Below are 16293 nucleotides of genomic sequence, written 5' to 3'. Positions count from 1 at the left end.
GTGGCAACAGCTTTGAGTACCTACTTGCACGGTCCCAGTTAAAAATATCAAGCTCCACATCGGGAGAATCATCAGGTCGCTTGGCGTAGGACGAGAGCGTTGGTTTCAAAAGACACTAACGCCTAAGTGTGTGGTATCGAATCCTCGCGACCTCTAATAGTTTTACAGATACAGGCCGGCATAGGGCCAGTCGTTTGTTGACGCTCCAGATCGATCATTTTAAATCCAGCAGCGTCGCTGACGTGGGGGTTGGAAATGTCGCGGGCCTGCACTTCTCATAATAGAGGTAGGTATGGACTTCCCACTGCTGGACTCCTCTGGTCATAATGTTGGACTCCTCGGTCCAGCTACACGCTACCAAAACGTATATAATTAGGTACTCGTATCTACAACACGCTGCTCAGTCATTTTGTAAAATGGCTAGGTATTTTGCAAAATGCCTAGGCATTTTGCAAAATGACTGGAGAGTCAGTCATTTTGTAAAATGCCTAGGCTTTTTGCAAAAAGCCTGGAGAATCAGGCATTTTGCAAAATGCCTAGGCATTTTACAAAATGACTGATTTTCTAAAGTGCCTGCAACATGTACACAGCATACATACACGCACACACCGCTCATGCACACACGGTCGTAAAAGCTACTGCAGTACCAGCGACTTGGCAGCGCGCTTAAAGCAGACGGGCCCAGAGCTCGGGTCTCGATTGGTAGGCGGTTGAGAAGCGTCACAGCTCGGTAACTAAAAGATCGCTGTCCGGTCACGGTTCGGAAAGCCGGCGGCCGAAGACGCCCGTCCTGTCTAGTTGGCCGGTCACAATTGCGCGCGTCGGAAAAGCACAGGAAGAGTGAGGCCAGTTCGGACGGCTCTCCACTGACAAGTATCTTGTGAGCTGCAGTCAAGGTATACAAATCATGCATTTGCCGCGGCACCATAAAACACAACTGATTTCGCGCTCGAGAGATGTGATCAGATTTCCTAAGACCGGTCACTACACGCGCTGCAAAATTGACAACCTTGAGCATCCGAGCATCGTTCGCCGCGGATCCGTTCCCGTAAACTGTGATGCAGTAAGATACTCGCGAAAGCACCAAACTCTGAACTATTGAGAGCAGAGCCCTCTGCGGGAGGAAATATCTCAGGTGACGGAGACCGATCAGGATGCCGATGCACTTGTGAACGATATCGGTCACGTGTGCTTACCAAGTCAGATGTTTGTCAAAAATAACGCCGAGATTTTTAGCAGTGCGGCTCTCCTGAACGGTCTCCCCACCGATCCGTACGCTGACAGGAGGGAGGTGGCGGGTGTTCTGTCTGGTACCAAGGAGAAGGAGTTCAGTTTTGGAAGCGTTGAGTTTCAGACCATGAGCATGGAACCATGAAGACAGGGATGCAAGGATGGTCTCCATGCGTTGGATGAGGGATGGGAGATTGGATTTGACGTCGGATATTAGGATTTGGGTATCGTCAGCGTACTGGATCACATGGGCGTCCGGCGCGTGCAGACTGAGGTCATTAGCGAAGATGGTGAACAGGAGAGGACCGAGGACGGATCCCTGGAACACTCCAATGGTGTTAGGAAGGGGCTTTGAAACCACTCTACGACCGGAAGGACTGGACATAGAGACTGACTGAGAATGACCGGAAAGGTAAGCGGAAAACCAAGTGGGATCTATGTTGTACAGTTCTAGCTTGGAAAGGAGTAGATGATGTGGGATGACATCAAAACATTTGCTAAGGTCCAGGAGACATAGGAGTGAGATATGACCATGATCCATGTTGGAAAGGATACGGTTTGTGACAGATAGTAGAGCGGTTTCAGTGGAATGACGAGGACGGAAGCCGTGCTGGGATGAGGATAGGAGGTGATTGTGATAAAATGCATATATTGTGATAAATACATATAGGGGAAGCCGGGGGAAACCCGGGCGCGGGGGAAGCCCGGCCACCCCGTTTGCGGCTAAATTATTCATAATAAAATGCTTAAGTGCTTGTCCTTTCAGCGTCTGAGGTAACGCCAGCGTAAAAGTTAACGCTAACAAAAATTGTATATTGTTAAAGTTATAGAGCAAAAATGATATTTTAAGGGTTTTTAGCTAAAAACTGAGATATGTTGCATTGTTAATGTTACACACATACAACCCTAATATTTATACGAATGTTATGAAAGGATCGTTTAAGTGTTTGTAGTGAGGGGTGATGAAGCAGGCTGGCTTAAGTATGACATTTTTTCCAAACATCGCTGTTCTAAAATAAAATTAGCATATTGGGGTAACCCCGGGCGAGTGGGCGAGCTTACCCCCAACCGAGAGCTACGCTACTAAACCACTGTTTTCCATGAGATGATATGTACTTAGTACTGGTTTACACTTATCCCAAAGATAAATTTCGAAAATAAACATGTCATCATAGACAAAACCTCTTCGGCCTGTCGCTCTATTCCAGTGCCTATATCTATCAAGTTTGGTTTAAGGGTGATTGCTTGCCTGGGTTTTATTGTAAAATATGGGAGATATCCGCTCCATTTTAACAGTTTTAACCCTATTCCTGGCGGGCTCCGCCGGGACAAGAAACTGGCGGGGGGGGGGGGCGATTCGGCCCCCCCCTTCAGATCTCATAAACTACACATCGCAGCGACAAACGGCGAACGGCGTTTGATAGGTCGTTTAAAGATCTACAACTTTCACATAAAACATTTTCAGGTCAGGTCAATATTGAGGTCACCAGAGGTCATCAACGATAAAATGTTTTGGAATTAGTTACCTATATAACTTTTAAACTAAGAAACATAGAGACATAAAACCAGTACATTTTTTGTTGCTCTCACCGAGGCGATGCGAAATAAGTATGTGATGACCTTCACAGGTCAATTTGAAATTTGACCTGAGGTCAAGGTCAGGTCATTCATCAATGAGGTTGTGGGGTATGGTCATGCTGCATACCAAACGACGCGCCTTGACCAGACGAGCAGTTTGGTACCACTTACAAGTCTTTAGCACCATCATGTCGTGATTTATTGACAGAAAAACGATTTATGACGTCACATGACCTCAGATGACCTTTGCCGGTGCCCCTGTCAATTAGATTAGCGGCACCAGGATCATCACCGATGAGATAATCTTCCATAATACTGAAAGAACTCGATCTGGCAGCGATTTGGGGCACCAGAGCCACCCACTTTCTTTTCTTTCGGCAACAAAACGCGTAACACACTACACACACGATTGAGAGTGGGCATGACGACTCTCAAGGCACACCTGTTCAATATACAACACCTCAACACACCCAGCCCAGTATGTGCTTGCGGTTATCATGATGAGAACACAACTCACTTCATACTCTGGTGCCAACTTTACCATACACAAAGAGTAAAACTTATAAATGCAGTTCGAATCATCACTCCAAATTTTGACAATTTCTCAGCAAAATTAAAACTTGATACCCTTCTCTTTGCAAAAGACTTAAACAAGCATCAAGGCACACAAATCACCCATCACCTCCAGAATTTATTGTAGAGACAAATCGGTTTACCAATACAACATAACTGTTTAGTTAGTGCATTTAAGTACCATTGATATTAATGCAACACACTGCTTACATAACACTACATTACATTACAAAACACAAAACATGACACTATGACGCAAGCTGGCCCGATTGGAGTCGTCCGGCGCCTGGGGCCGGGTACTGTCTGCTTTTTTGGCTCGGCGGGTTTCGGGCGGGGTCGACGCTTTCTGATACTTTGGTTTGGTCATGTGTTCTTTGTTTAACACGCGCAGTGGAAGGGTTGCGAGTACTACGCCCAGTGGAAGGGGGGGCGGATGTCGCCCCCCCCTAAGATCTCAGCTCCCACTGGAGCTAGAAAGACGAAATTTGGAGGGTAGGTGGGGGCCATGGAAAACTCTGTTGTGTGTGAATTTCATGACCCTAGGTCAATATCTTCAAGGTCAAATGAGGTCAAATGTGGTCAAATTTGCCATATTAGCGACTTTTTTGCGTTTACACGCCGATAACTCAAAAAGTTACCGGCCGATTTTTTAAAATCTTTCACTATACGAAAGAGCAAACATTTGTGAGTATTTATGGTGAATTTCTAGATAATCCAACGATAAATATGGCAGTTAGAAGCACTGGCGGATCCAGGGGGGGGCATTAGGGGCATATGCCCCCCCCGACAGGAGCCTGGGGAGGGCATTCAGTACAAGTATGCCCCCCCCCGTTCAGACTTACACTTCTTACGCCTATAACGAGGAACTAAATAAAAATGGATTAGAAATCCTTCCTAGTAACTACTTTTGTGATCAGAGTCGTTTTAGTAGCCTCAATTTAGTTGTCATTGCTTTATTTTGTAAGTATGTTGCTTCTTAGTTCTTACCACAGGGGAGTCATGCCGCTTCAACACTTTTGACCGTATTGTCTAACGATGGCACTCATATTGCGCAAACCAGGTATCGGCCGCCGCCTATGCTTGAGAATAGGGACGGTTAGAATATGATTTACCTTTATCAGTATGGCCGCAGCCAGTGCAGCGTAACCGGGGGGGGGGGGGGCACAAGGGGCGCGTGCCGCCTCATTAGATGCATGGTGCCCTATGGGCCCGAGAGGCCCTGCAGTGCCAATTGGCCGCTCAGGGTCCAAGCATGCCTTATTTCGACTGAGATAAGACCCGCAGGACTCGTGAGAGCACCTCACGGAGTCACGGCCTCCTGAGTCGCCACACATCACACATCTCCATAAGGGCCCCACTCCGGCTTCTGAGGGCCCTGTGCTGACCTCTGAGTGACCTTGCTGACCCATTAAGCGTCAGCTCAGCTTTAATTAGGGTCCTGACCCATACCCGCATGGAACGGCTCCACACCAGTGCCTCTGAGGGCCCATAACGGCGCCTGTGAGGGTCTCACACTGGCGCCTTTGAGGGCCCAACACCGCCAATCTGAGGGACTAACACCAATATTTCTTAAGGCCCTACATCGGCGGCCGCTCTGAGGGCCCCACACTGGCGCCTCTGAAGGTCTTACACAGGCGCATCTGACGGCTACCTACCTGCAACTCTGTGGGCCCCACACTGGTGACTCTGAGGGCTCCCACGCCTGAGAGTACCACGCCGGTCTCCTGGATCCCACAGGGCTCCTGAAGGCCTCTGCTGGCCCTTGCTGGTCTCTTGAAGACCCCTTGCCCCCATGCATGTGTCTCTGAGGAGTGAGGACTCCCACAACGATGCCTTTGAAAGTCTTCACCGGCGACTGAGAGGGCACCACACAGACACGTCTGAGGGCCCTACACCGCCACCTCTGACACACCAGTGTCTCCTGAGGTCCCACATAGGCGACTCTGAGGGTCCCACACTGGCGCCTCTGGGGCCCCACACCAATGCCTCTGTCAGTCAGCCACCGGTAACACCGGTGACTCTGAGGGCCCCACCGGCGTCTGAGAGTACCATGCCGATCTCTAAGGACTCCACAGGGCTCCTGAAGATACTGCCGGCCCTCACTTGCCGGCCTGTGAAGGCCCATTGTTGGCATCATACGGCCCGTTACCGGCCTCTGAGGGCCCTTTGTCGGTCTCTGAGAGGTCCTACTGGGTTATTAAGCATTCGCATTTCGCACCAACCACTCCAAGGGCCCCACACACAGCCATCTGTGAATGGTGTGGGCTTAGCGCCACACCAGTGTCTGAGGCACCACAACGGCGTCCATGTGAGGGCCTCACACCAGCACCTTAGAGGGCCCACACCGGCTCCTTTGTGGTTCCTGCACCAGTGCCTCTGAGGGCTCCACACCACTGCCTCTGGGGAACCCACACCGATACCTTTGATGGTCCCACGCCAGTACCTCTTAAGGTTCCACACCGGCGACCCTGGGTCGGCTCTTTACCTACACCAGTCATTCTGAGGGCCCCACCGGCCCCACCAATTTTCGTCGATTTCTGGCGCTGCCCGGGTGTTTGTCCCAAAAGCCTCCTCCTCCTGGATCTGCCAATGGGGGTCAGGTGTCCTACCATTTTTTTTTTAGAAAAAAAAACTCGTGTCAGGGCTATGACGAAAAATAAGTGGCCTAAATCCGATGAGAAAACAGGATTTGGGGGTACCCTAGGTTTGGCTCCGTGACCTGGTATGCCCCCCCCCGCGCTGACACCCTGGATCCGCCAGTGGTTAGAAGCCTGCGAAGGGTAAGATGTCGCCGGCTGAAGCGGCATCGGCCGACGCGGGAAACGCGGCAATCACAATTTTGTGTTTACACACTCATAACTCAAGTTGTTACCGGTCGATTTTCAAAATTCTTTGACCATATGATTGCCTGTACATTTCTCAGTCTTCTCACCGAATTTGACGCGAATCTAATATAATCAGCGGTAAGGAGCGCGATGTAAAGACGGAACCGTCCCGCCCCGGCACAGTCTACAATTCAGGCGGCGCGTAACGGCTAGCGCCGGCCGCCGCGCCGCCGCGCCGCCGCGGCGGCAGGATGTTTGACTTTACACCGCTATTACTAGAAAAGTTGTGAACCGATTTTCTTACTTCTTGCACGAGAAGATCCGCAGTTCGATTCTGGACAGGTAGCCGAAATTTCACATTGATATTATGCTTGCGGCGCGAGTTATTGGCGAAAAACAGGAGGGGTGGGCGAAATCCGCCCCCCCCCCTTCCACTGCGCGTGTTAACTTAATTGGAGAGGCGCCTTTGATTTAAGCTTTTTGCTTTTGCGCCAATCCTCTATTGTTTTGTTCGTTGTTCTTGTTTACATATGATAAAATACAATGAACTGAACTGAACTGAACTGAACTGGGTGGTTTTGACTCATTTACACGAAGCAGGAGGCGTTTCAATATTTTCCCATAGGCTTGCAATGTAAAGGTCACGAGTCTGGCCTGACCTCAGGTCACAGATATGAAAATTCTGAGATATACAAATTGCACATACTGGTACCCTAACTAAAGCCTGAAGAGAAGAAATTGATCGGTCAAAAACTCTAGCTCTGGCGTGATTGCAAACTTTTCTGAGGTAGGGTCACCAAACCGCCTCTGGTGACCTGACCTGAGGTCAGATCAACTCAAAATTTTCAGAAATGTTGCGTAAAAGCCTTTTAGAAAAAGTCAGAAAATTTGAGCTTCCTAGCTCAAAGCGTTTGGGAGATATAACAAAAAACCCCAGGGGGGGGGGCTCCTGAGGCACCCCCCCCCTGCCAGGAATAGGGTTAAGTTACCCTCCATCAGCTTAGATCAATAAGTGACTAAGTTTATGTTTGCATGCTACATGAACAGTCATGTCACTTGAGGTTTACTAGGGTCAAACTACGTTTTTGCAGATAACGCGACAGACAATGAAGGTAGAGCTTCAAAAATGGTGTCGTCTTGTTCTTCATCAGCCGAGTCGAATGATATGCAATAGCCGTTTTCACGACGGAACTTTCGCAGAGGAACCTATTTGATCTGAGAAGTACCTACCCTTTGAAGCCTTACCATCCCTCCAACTGAAATATTTTATGTTCAAAATAATTTTAGAAGTTTAAATCCGGGCAGCCATTATGTGCCCTCAAATCACTTATTTATTTACAAACACAGCAATTTTCGGTTCTAGAAGCCCACCTTTCGACTATGAGGTATCAAATCAGCGTGGCAACTTGCTCCCTCTTTGGTCCCTCGGGTATCTAATTCCGGAATTCCTAAAAACAAGGAAAGTATATATCGAGTTCTCTTTTGTACCTATTCAGTTATGTTTTAATGGTGATTAAAATATGGCAAATTTTTTAATTACATTTCATATAAGAAAACACGCAAAACAATGAAACAAAAATAACTACGGCAGATAATTACATTCAGGTATCTAATTCCGACCAATCAGCACCTCAGTAGGATATGACGTCATACAAGAATGGTGTTGTAGGCCGTTTGCAGTCCCGGCCGGTAGGTCACGTGACCGCTGGGGCCTCGGGTCACGCAGCGGCCGGGAGTCGGACGCGGGACGTGGTCGCGGGCGGACGCGCGGGGCATCATGCTTTGATTTGTTTGCTTTGTCAACTTAACCCGCGTCCTGCTGGGGGGGGGGGGGTTGAACACCCCCCTTGTGGTTTTTCGCGAATTTCTCAAAAACGGCGGCGCTCCGCGCCGCCGTTTTTGGTACACCTTATCATACATAAATTCTACACATGTTGTGAAAATTTCAGACCAAGGTCATTCAAGGTCAGGTCACCAGGTCACTTGAAGTGACCTCACCTCATAAAAACTTTCAATGTCTGTCATAGCTACACCGAGTGACCGATTGCTTTGAAACTTTCAGCGATTGCTAAGAGCAATAGCATGTACAAAATGTATATCTCAGAATTTTGATATCGATGACCTAAGGTCAGGTCAATTTTGCGACCTCCCCATTATAAGGCAATGGGAGAAAATTGAAATGCGCCTCTTTTGGACGAAAGACATTATAAACACTCCCAAACACTGAATTACAAGTGGTTTAGACACACTGAACATGAAAATGGTGTCCGTGACCCCTGTTTATGCCCTGATGTCATCTTAGGTCACGAATGGTATCTAACAGTTTTTCGCAAATAACTTTTGATAGAGGCATGCTAGAGCGATGAAAACGCCTTAGATGTGTTCAGCTCGACGATACGGATCGACTGATATGCAAGATGACCCTTTCTGGTCAGGTCATGACCTTGACCTGAGGTCAAATTTTCAAGTTGACCTTTCAAGGTCAAGTTATAATTCATTCGATGCGTCTTGACGAGAGGAACACGATGCCGGTAAAAGTAAGCTAGTACAAGGCTTGGGTCAAAAGTTATTGCAGAAAAACTGTTTCCGAAAAAAATCGGCTATTTTTGCAGTTTTTGCCCCCTGCAGGCAAAACCGTTGACGTTAGGTCAAATCTGAGAGAATTACTCAGAAAGGGCGTTAATAGGGCTATCGAATGCGCTTTTCTGCGGTGCTGTAGCTCTTTTGGTTCCCGAGTTATGCGTTGGCATCTTGGAAATTGTCGACATTCGACCTGGAAATCGGCGAAATTTTGCCTTCAATGACCTCTGGTGACCTGACCTTTGACCTGAGCAAAAAATTGACCGAAGTGATTTCCTCATTATGTTTTACGCTCTTTCGAATGCCGCCTTCTGCGTATCGCTACGTGGCCCAGGAGCCGAGTTAGAAGGGGGTGTTCAAACACCCCCCCCCAGCAGGGCGTGGAAATCCAGGACCCCCAGCCGGGCGCGGGTTAATGTAACTTACGATAGCATACGTGTGAAACCCAAACACTGCTCAGTGCCCTTAGAAATTGAGTTTTGGAAAGCTCAAGTCCCTATAGCTCCTCAGGTCGGCAACAGTTGAAGCCTCATCTGAACCCATCTGAAAAAGCGAGGGTAAGGAACCTTGTGTTGCTTTTTCTTTTACCGTCATAATTATCTCAAACCATCGCAGTTTTGAGTTGCCACATTGTCTGGTTCACTACATTCGTGTAGAACTTGGGTGAAGGCTGGTGGCTCAAAGAAAGGTGAAGATATTTCTTTAAGTGCCTAATCCGTGAAATATCCCGGCTTTACAAATCTACACTTTTTGTTTTCTCCATGATACATTTGTTGAAATTGTTAAAATTTAATCTACATTTGTTAAAATCGGGGCTTTGGTTTTGTGTCTACTAGATCAGAAAGTTTACATTAGTTTTGTTTAAAACCTGGTGGCTGAAGAAAAGTGATTTTGCTAAAATGATTTTCGGAAATTTGTTGCTTTCCAAATCAAATAACTTATACCTATATTTCATTCAAATTAGGAGGCATTATTACTGTTTTTTGTAACATGAACTGAGTTTGGGTACAGTGCTCCGGAAACGTTGTGGAACTTTAAGCTAGCTAGAGCAGTTTCCAAAAAAATTGTGTAGATAGTTGACGTGGCTTGTTGACAACTGTTTTGATGTTTCTAAAAAAAGTGAAAAATATTTTCCTGCATTAAGCAGACAAGGCATGCTATTCTCATAAGCTATTGAATGTGTGTGCGTGTGTGTGTGTTTTTTTTAGCTGTCAATTGTAACTTCAGTTACTTCACTTTAGAACATATTGCCCAGAATGCGTCACTGATCATATCATATCATATGTAGCAAATACATAAATGAGAATAGTGTGTCATGAATATTTGTGCATGCTTCTGGATCATCTGTAATTACATCAAAGGTTCGGCTCAAGAGTGTCCTGCCGACCAGCTTATGCCCAACCCTTTCTGTCCGCAGAACGTCTTCCGTCGCCTGCGACTCCCGCACGCCGTTTGCGCCCCGTCCGTCCGTACCGGTCTTCGCGCTGCGAGCCGCGCTGCTGGAGTTCGCGGCAGCGTCGTGGAGCTCCCATCGGGACGGCGTGTGATGCCCGCGTCGAGCTTATAAGCCGTGAGCTTCGATTGGCGGCTCACGCGGTCACCAGCTGTATGTACAGCCTCGGCCCCGACGACCTCGCTAATGGCCGAGACCGGCATACCCCCGGCATGGGTCCGCTGTCCGGCGCAGCGCTGGCCGCCCGCATGTTACGTTTGGCTGCATCGCTGCCCAGCGGGAGCGCGCTCCACGCTGCGGTAGAGGTACACGTTGCGACCCGACTGAGGACCGCAACCGGATGGTGAGACGTCGGCCTCTGCGCCCTGGCCGGGGCAGGCGTGACCGACGTCACAGGGGAGGAACGCCCAAACAAGACCAGCCCACCGTCGGAACAGCATGGAAATATCATGTTCTGCCTGGACGTCGGACCCGGCGGCCGCAGAGCACCTGCACACGTGCGGAGAGGGGCGCTGGAGGCTACTCTGGAGCTTCTGCCATCCCGCGGCGCGGCTGCTGGCAACACCTGACAACGGCGGCGATGGAGGCGGTTGGGAACAGCTGCAGCAATGGTGATGGTGGTGATGGCGACATGGCGGTTTGGGACTTAATCTCAGCGCGGCCGCCGCCCAGGCGCCGCTGCGCCCGGCTGCTCAGCCACCTACCGGATGGCGGGGTGGCCCTTACGGCTCTCACGCCCGTTCGGTCTGTGGCCACGTTCTGGGGTGGCGGTCGCGGGGTTAGCGGCGTTGGACTTCGTCCTTTATCCACACTGCACCGTACCATCTGGACGGATGGATCTGCCAAGAAAGATGACATCCAAGGTGGCTATGAGGCGATCACAAAGCTTCACCAAGAGCTTCTCCTTCATGGGGCCGGCCGGCCGTTAAGTCGCAACACAGGCTGCCGAGTGCCAACAGCTGCGTGCTCTGGCGCCGACGCGTTGTGGGCCGCGCTGCTGACGCCCAAGCTGCGATATCAACCATCTATGAATAAGTGGCAGCGGTGGCGGCTTGTCTGTTGTTAACGTGTCTTTGCAGACGTTGTGAATAGCCCGCGTTGGAATCGCATGGTTTGCAACACCACGCAAGTTAACCCTCGCCCATGTAGGGGGGGGGGTTGGTGCAACCCCCCCCCCCCTGAGGCTTTTCGGAAATAGTGCAAAAACGGCGCCGCCAAATTTTGGGTACCTTATGGGGCAAACCTTGCGCATCTTTTGCTAAAAAAAAAATTGACCGGGTCATGTCAGGTCACGGAGTTATGACGTCACAAAGGGAACAGCCTCCGGCCAGATTTTCACAAACTGAGTGCCAACGCCCGAGGTTTCCTGCCGGTGGTACGAACATCGGTTGATGGATCGTGATGAAACTTCCCATCCATGTTGGGGCAAGTATTGGCTATCATATGGTATAAGAAACTTGACCGGGTCAGGTCAGGTCAGGGAGCTATGACGTCACAAGAGGAACAGCGTCCGGTACTATTTTTGAAAAGCGCCCGAACCACTATTTTGCTAATTCTTGTCACCTCAATGGGAATATGCAGCAATATTAGCTTCTATAGGGAGCAAATGAACCTCCCAAATCCAAAAATACAATCAGATTTCAAAAATTTAAATTTTGATTTTTTCGAATTTCTGCCGCCGACTGTGACCTTGCCGACTTCCGGCGCTCCCAAGGCGCCATTTTTAGAGCTAGGGAAACGAAATACATACCAAACGATAGAGAATTGAACAAGGAACACGATAGTGAAGGCCACCGTTTGGCCGCAATCGCCGCCGAAAGTTGAAAAAGGTCTATTTTTCCGAAAATATGACCTTTGACCGGTCAAAAGTAGGTCAAATATTGACCTAGGACCAAAAAATATACCACCAATCGCGAGATCTCGGCGAGAGCAATCCGTTGGTCTTTTCCGCTAAGCTCTACGACGCTCCGTTTTCAAACGCCAAGGGGGGGTCGCACCAACCCTTCCCCCCCTGCATGGGCGAAGGTGGCAGATCGCCGTTTACGGGCGGGGGTTAAAATGGGCTTCCTTGATGAACCTACTTTTTAAGCATTGTAGCCTTTGTAATTTTGGATGTTTTGCCGTAGGTATTATTTATTTTCTACATATATACTATAGGCACTCACGTGCTTTAAATCGCGCAATGCAATTGAACCATGGTAAAGACAATGAAAAATGAACTGAGAGCTGACATGCCCCATGCTTTGTGTGTGTGTGTGTGTTTTTTTTTTTTTGGCGAGTCGATAAAAGTGGTTTTGGACACTGGATAAGTTTTTAGGGGTGTGTTGAGGGGGATGTAATTTCACAGACCTTTTGTCAGATTCACTAATGCAGTAGGTCTGTGCGGTATTTAGTTATCGGAGCATTCTTTGAAAGTCGTGAATAGGGCCACTGAGTACCTATAGCCGTGATATTCCCCCACAAAAAAACTTCTTTTGAATAACCGGGGATAGGTACATGAGCCGAGTAAATGCTATTACGAACGCCTATCACAATACTGAGCGAATAGGAAAATCAATAGATGGAGAATTGTGCCGCGTTACGGGTGCTCGGGCGCAGCCAATCCACCGTTACCCCAGCGGTGACCTTGACCCGCATCGTCTGTCTCGGCTCCAAAGCCAAACCGGCGTGGAATTGGGAGCGCTCGAGCACTCATGGTCCAACGCAATTCTCCACATAAATCCATTCCTGATACACATTTGCTTGCTCATAGTCATGTAACCCCGGTAAATTCACCCAACTTTCATATTGGTCGCTCCATAGACAGATGGCCACAGAGATCAACTTAAAAGGCCATTGTTGCATTCATTTAGTGGAGATCATTAACCCTATTAGTGGCAGGCTCCTGGCTACCCCTATTAGTGGCAGGGGGGGGGGGCTGTTTACGCCCCCCCTTGATATCTCGAGATCTAATGGGCTGATTTTCAAAATTCAAACGGCATTCGATTTCGCTGAACGTGATCTACATTTCTAAAAAATAAACATTGAAAAATGTCAATAGGGGGATAGAGGGGGTAAAAACGGGCAAAATGCAGATACATTTTAGACTGTTTAGCACGGCCAGGTTTCTGAACCAATCTTAACCCGCGCCCCGTAGGGCTACCGGCGGACCCTACCACCCGTAGGGGGGGGGCGCTTCGGCCCCCCCCCCTAAGATCTTGGAAAGTTACCGGCCGATTTTCAAAATTCAAACGGCGTTCGATAGCCCCACCCGGGAACTACCTTGTGACCAAATTTCATTGACCTAGGTCAAACCGATGACGTCAAAGGTCAGGTCAAAGGTCAGATTTTCACCGTTCACAGGCATTTCAAGAAATGTGTTGTGAAATCGAGTAAATTGGTAATTTATTGAAAACCATCGATGGTACATTGTTCGTCAAACACATACTTTGCTATCTGAGGTCACTGATACCAGGTCAGGTCACAGTGAGGTCAGGTCACCGGGGGACATTATGAAAGTGTCGTGTGATACATGTTTTATGGTCTATTTTACATGACAAATGCGATTATGTGGGTTAGGTAGCCTTTGGGGCCAGCCTAGGTCACGTTTTGGTGAAGGTCAGGTCAAGGTCAGGTCAAATTAGGTCAAATTTCAAAGTTGATATTTTTGCATAAAATGGGTATCGATTCGATGCAGCTCGTCACGGGGAGTCCAATGGTGGTCTTTGTTTTGCTCTACGAGGTCTAGAATTGCCAAAAATTGAGTTTGAAAATTTGACGTCATCATTTTTGAACAGTTTTTTTTTCGCTAAAACTTGGCCAAAAAACGAGGTATCGATCTGAAATTTGGTATGTAGATAGAAGACGGTAGGTACTATCACATATATTCCGGTTTTTTTCGAAAATCAAAAAACTTTTTGGATTTTTCGGCTTATATATCCAAAAAATGCATTTTTGATTTTTGGGGGTCAAAACTCAAAAATTTCAAAAATCTGAGATAGCAGTTTTGTAGCCCTGTTAATTCTACACCTTTTGTGTCTTGATCATTTTTCTGTATCTTCAAAGCTGTAGGCCTGACAGGTCTTCTCGCGAAGGTCTTTTTTCGGTCGAAAATGACAGAACATGACGTCATTCTGACGTCATTTGTGGCCAACCTATCATAGCCTCTGGAAAATTTTTGGTCACAATGTGTAAAATCGATGCCCGGAGGGGTCCTGAAAGTTTGGTGGCGATATCTCCAGCCGTTTAGGAGATACCGACCGAAAAGGACAGGGGGGGGCCGTTTCGGCCCCCCTACGGGGCGCGGGTTAACGCAACTTTTGCCGATCGATAGAGAATGAACCAGGAATTCACATGGATCCTAAAAATATGCATTTTCAAAAATCATAGGCGGATACAGATCATTGAGATTGGGGGTACACAAAAAGTATAGTAAATAAGGTTTTTGTTGGTACTGTTTCTAAAAAGGGTGGTAATGATCTTGTTATGTTACAATTTTCTTATGAGAGAACGACTACAATTGTATTGCTCATGCATAGGCGATGTCAGGGCACCTATGTTGGGAGGTAAAACATAACCCCCCTTTTTGGACGCCTGGATCCGCCTATTATAGCAAAAACGTGTCAAAAGAGGATGCACAATAACTTTGTATATGTTATCACATGATACCTTTCATTCACTGTTCGTAAAACTGGTGCAGCATCGTGATCTTCGCCCAAATGACTCGCTTCACGAATAGGACCAAAATTTCAGCATCGTAGCTTCAGCGGTTTTGGAGATATTCCCGAAAAGCCTGAGGGGTGGATGAAAACAACCCCCCCCCCCTGCCACTGTCACGCACATCCAGGGCCAGTGAGTTCCAGCGTGCAACGGCGCGGCACCGGAAGAACCGCCGCGCCTGCTCGGTGCGGGGTTTCGGCAGCTGGAGCAGGTCGCTCTCAGTGGCACGAGTCTCCCTACTAGAGACGTCACTGCGGCGCTCGAGCCGCTCCGAGAGACACCTCGGCGCACTGGTATTGTTCACCAAGTAGTGAACAACACCGCAGTCACTCTCCGCCGCAAGCTCGTCTATCTGGGGCCACCCGAGCTCCTCCAACAGCGAAGTCACGTGAGCTGAGCCGTGAGCGGCGCGCTCCCATAACCACCTGTGTGCAGTGATTAATAACTCGCTGCACGTGGCGACGCTGAACAACGCCACAGCCCGACCAGTCCGACAAACAGTAGCGTGGGGAAGATCAGCATCTCAACGATCAGTTTCTTCACTTCTTTCGGTAAGCATCGCGAAGATTTACACAGTCCTCCTAGTGTGGTGTAGCATCGGCGAATCACCGCTGTCACATGTGACTCAAAGGTCAAGCCAGAGTCGACAATTACACCCAATACCTTAATGCTAGCGGAAGTTTGAATATTGTATGGTGAAAGCAAGTGACACATGAGCTACTGAAACAGTTTTTCTTCGTCTAGGGTTGAGCTGGAATTTGGTACAACGGAGAAGACGTAAAAATATGTTTAAATTATCCCACACTACCCTACCTTCTATAGATTGCCTTGACGGAGTCTCCTCGAGACAGATGAAACGTCCGATCGGTGCGGAGCCCCGTCGCCTTCTGCCTCAGTCCCCCGTCCGGGGTGACCCGAGCAGAGCTAGCTTACTGTCAGGACGGGGGTCCTCTAACCTGCGCGGCAGCTTGCTATTGGCCTGAAGCATTGCTTTATAAGGCGTGCACAGTTGCGATTGGTCGTCATCCCGTCGAATGATCGGGAATTATTCCAGCGATCACGCGTCACGTGGGCATGCATTGCACATCACGCGCTGGTCTCGTGGTGTTAAATAATGCATCCAGCTACTCAACGTTGCAAGGACATGAGACGACACTTAGCAAACAGCACACAGCAGGCGATCCAGGCGTTCTAGCGCTTCAGGGGCCAGATTGTAACATTGGAAAATGTAACTAGGTTCCATGGTTCATAAACCATGACCTAAACCTAAACCATGGTTCATTGTGTAGCCAGATATCCTAGCACGTCAAAATTGATACCATGTTTAGCATTGACCAAGGCATTTTCAAATAATAT

General features: G+C 48.4%; 1 protein-coding gene across 1 annotated transcript in view; it reads right to left on the bottom strand.

Annotated features, from left to right (window-relative positions):
• LOC122375343 overlaps positions 1-15823 on the bottom strand; it is a 44642-nt gene extending 28819 nt beyond the window's left edge. The window contains exon 1 of the mRNA XM_043354673.1: positions 15751-15823. The gene's annotated coding sequence lies outside the window, so the exon portion shown is untranslated. The remainder of the gene's footprint in view (positions 1-15750) is intronic.
• Positions 15824-16293: the final 470 nt, after the last annotated feature.

The sequence above is a fragment of the Amphibalanus amphitrite genome, unplaced genomic scaffold, assembly GCF_019059575.1.
Source record: "Amphibalanus amphitrite isolate SeventyFive unplaced genomic scaffold, NRLGWU_Aamphi_draft 000041F_arrow, whole genome shotgun sequence".
Taxonomy (NCBI): domain Eukaryota; kingdom Metazoa; phylum Arthropoda; class Thecostraca; order Balanomorpha; family Balanidae; genus Amphibalanus; species Amphibalanus amphitrite.
The sequence above is the reverse complement of the archived record's forward strand: the minus strand, read 5'-3'. Positions and strand labels throughout refer to the sequence as shown.